This window comes from Octopus bimaculoides, chromosome 15 (assembly GCF_001194135.2).
Source record: "Octopus bimaculoides isolate UCB-OBI-ISO-001 chromosome 15, ASM119413v2, whole genome shotgun sequence".
NCBI lineage: Eukaryota > Metazoa > Mollusca > Cephalopoda > Octopoda > Octopodidae > Octopus > Octopus bimaculoides.
This window is the reverse complement of record NC_068995.1, coordinates 52,011,466-52,014,278: the sequence shown is the minus strand read 5'-3', so window position 1 is coordinate 52,014,278 and position 2,813 is coordinate 52,011,466. Positions and strand designations below refer to the sequence as shown.

Below are 2,813 nucleotides of genomic sequence, written 5' to 3'. Positions count from 1 at the left end.
TCCGTAACTTCCTCTCATCTTTTACTGTCTCTGTCTGTCGTTCATTGCTACAAACCTCACTCATCCTCATTCTCTCTCTCTCTCTTTCTGTCTCTCTCTCTCTTTATGTCTCTCTCTCTCTCTTTCTGTCTCTCTCTCTCTCTTTCTGTCTCTCTCTCTCTGTCTCTTCTTCCCTCGTATCTTACTTATTTTCAATCTCTTCTCTCTACTCTCTACTCACCCCAACCCCGTCTACGTTGCTAGTTTCTTCATCTCACAAAACAATAATATTCGTAGTGACAGCCACGAACTAGAAACGCACAGATCAATAGAAACAAGAACCGCCACCGCCGCCGACGCCGCCACTACTACTACTACTACTACTACTACTACTACTACTACTACTACTACTACCACATCAACAACAACAACATCAGCACTATCAATAATGGCAACAGCAACAAAAGCATCTTTGAGGAAAAGTCGACAAACGATTTAAAGACTCAAACGCAAGGCCCCATCATCGGAGGTGGCCTTGTGGCCTAATGGAGAAGGCGTCGGTCTCCGGAACCGAAGATTGTGGGTTCGAGTCCCACCAGGGTCGATATATTGTTAATTTTTCTGGCTATAAACTGTTATTTCATTAATTGTTGTTTTAAGTGTTTCAGCGAATTCACTGGTATCTACTTATAACGATTTCTTTTTAAGGGATGGTTGCCACCCATATCTTCATGTAAAGGAACACAACTTGCCGCACCCTTTTAAACAGGTGTATGAGAAAACGAACCTTTGTTCCCTTCTCTTTATAGACATCCGGCTACAACTGCTGCCCATTATCACAAGGAAACCAGCAACTATCAGAAGGAAACGAATTATAGTCCACTGGCATTTTTATGAGAAAAACGTGAACTTCCAGCTTCCAGAACGGAGACGAAGAAAGATTTATTTAAATTGATTTATTTCAATTTACTTTTCTTTTTATTTCAGCATGACTAGATTTTCTTAAAGTGTTCGAAACCGGAAGCGTCTTAGTTAAAAATGTAAATACCGTCTTTGTCTAACATACAAACACATGAAGATGCATGAAAAACTTTGTATATCTATGAAGTTCATTAAATGCCATTTTTGTTTTCTGTTTCAGATAGTACCCACCATGACCTGAAGTGGAGAGCACCTTTTTTTTTCTTGTATCTTCATGTGCTTGTCTTTTATTTACCTTTGAAATCGGGGCAACCTTTCAGCCGCATCCTGTATGTATGTATGCATGTGTGTATTTGGATCTCTGTGTGTCTCCCAGGAACGTTTCTCTACAGTCCCTGGACTTACTCCCTGTGACTTTTGGCTGTTCCCTAGACTGAGAACCGGAGGAGCAGTCGTTTTGAAGATGGTAAAGGCTGAGAATAAGGTCCTCGACACCTCCTCTTTGGAAGACTTCCATGAAGCCTTGTGCACTGAAATCAGTGTGGCCTACTTTGAAGGAAATAAAAAATTTTGTGCATCTTTGAAATTAATAAATGTCTCTTCTGAAAAAGTCTGCAAACTTCTGGAATGCACATTGTAGGTCTGTTCGATGATGGCTGTTTGAAAGCTAAATAACCACCACCACAACAACAACAACCATAACAAAGTCAATACCAATTACTTAATTTCTCTTATTGTTAATTGTCTTCTAGGAAATTAGCCAGAAAACCGTTCGCCGTCCAAATTAAAGCTTAATTCCATCTGATAGCTAACGTGGAATAGATACAGTGAATAGATATATAAGATCACCAGCACATCAGTACATCAGTACAAGTTTCAACTTCCCGCCAGCAAAACGTCAAAGGTAGAACTAAGTAAACCATAGCAAATTACTGGCGACCGAGCTAATTTCTCACCGAATTATATTTCAACCCATATTTGGTTAGATAAATCAATATTTTTATTGTCTTCCCGGAATTCTTATCGATTTTGACATGCCATGTTCTAGAACATAATTACTAATAAACTAATTCGATGTTGTTTCTTGATAACTCCGATTGCAGCAGTATCAGCAGCAGCAACAACAGCAGCAGCAGCAGAACCAGTAACAGCAACAACAGCGGCAAGAACAGCAGTGGCAGCAGCGGCAGTAGTAGTCGTAGCAGTCGTCATAGTAGTAGTAGTAGTAGCAGTAGTAGCAGGAGGACGAGGAAAAGTAGGAGTAGGAGGGGGTGGAGAGGTGGATGGCTGGAGAGCTTGTTGCTGGAGTTGGAGTTACGTAACTGTAATGGCATGTATGGCCACACGTCAACACGTGTCTCCATGGAGAAAACGTGGAACAGTTATGTTATTTTCGTTGTTGCTGTTGTCGTTGCTGCTGTGGTTCTTGTTGCTGCCTTTGCTCTTGTTGTGGTTAATGAATTAAATAATTATCGGAAGGTCAATGAGTGCAGGCGACATTTAAATACGATATATTTCAGAGCGCTTCTTTTATTGCATCTGACATAATAAACATATATGAACATACACATACATACATACATTCATACATACATACATACATACATACATACATACATATAAAAATATACATACATATATATAAATTCAATAATAGGATGAATTCTTTTACAAGAATTTATCAAGTAGCTAGCGTGAAAAAACCTCATAAGCTACTTGATAAAGACATATATATTTATTTTCATTTTATTCACCTTAGTTCGAGCTGTACGGATAATACCAGACTGACTCAGTGCTTCAACTAATGTACCTAATTCAACTGAATCTCAATTATTTAATATATATATATATATATATATATACACACACACACATACACGCACACACACACATATACATATATATGTGCTTAT

General features: G+C 38.7%; 1 non-coding gene across 1 annotated transcript; it reads left to right on the top strand.

The window, feature by feature from the left end:
* Positions 1 to 510: 510 nt before the first annotated feature.
* On the top strand, positions 511 to 583 carry Trnar-ccg (transfer RNA arginine (anticodon CCG)). The gene has a single exon. It is a non-coding gene; the product is annotated as a tRNA-Arg (tRNA).
* The last annotated feature ends 2,230 nt before the right edge of the window (positions 584 to 2,813 follow it).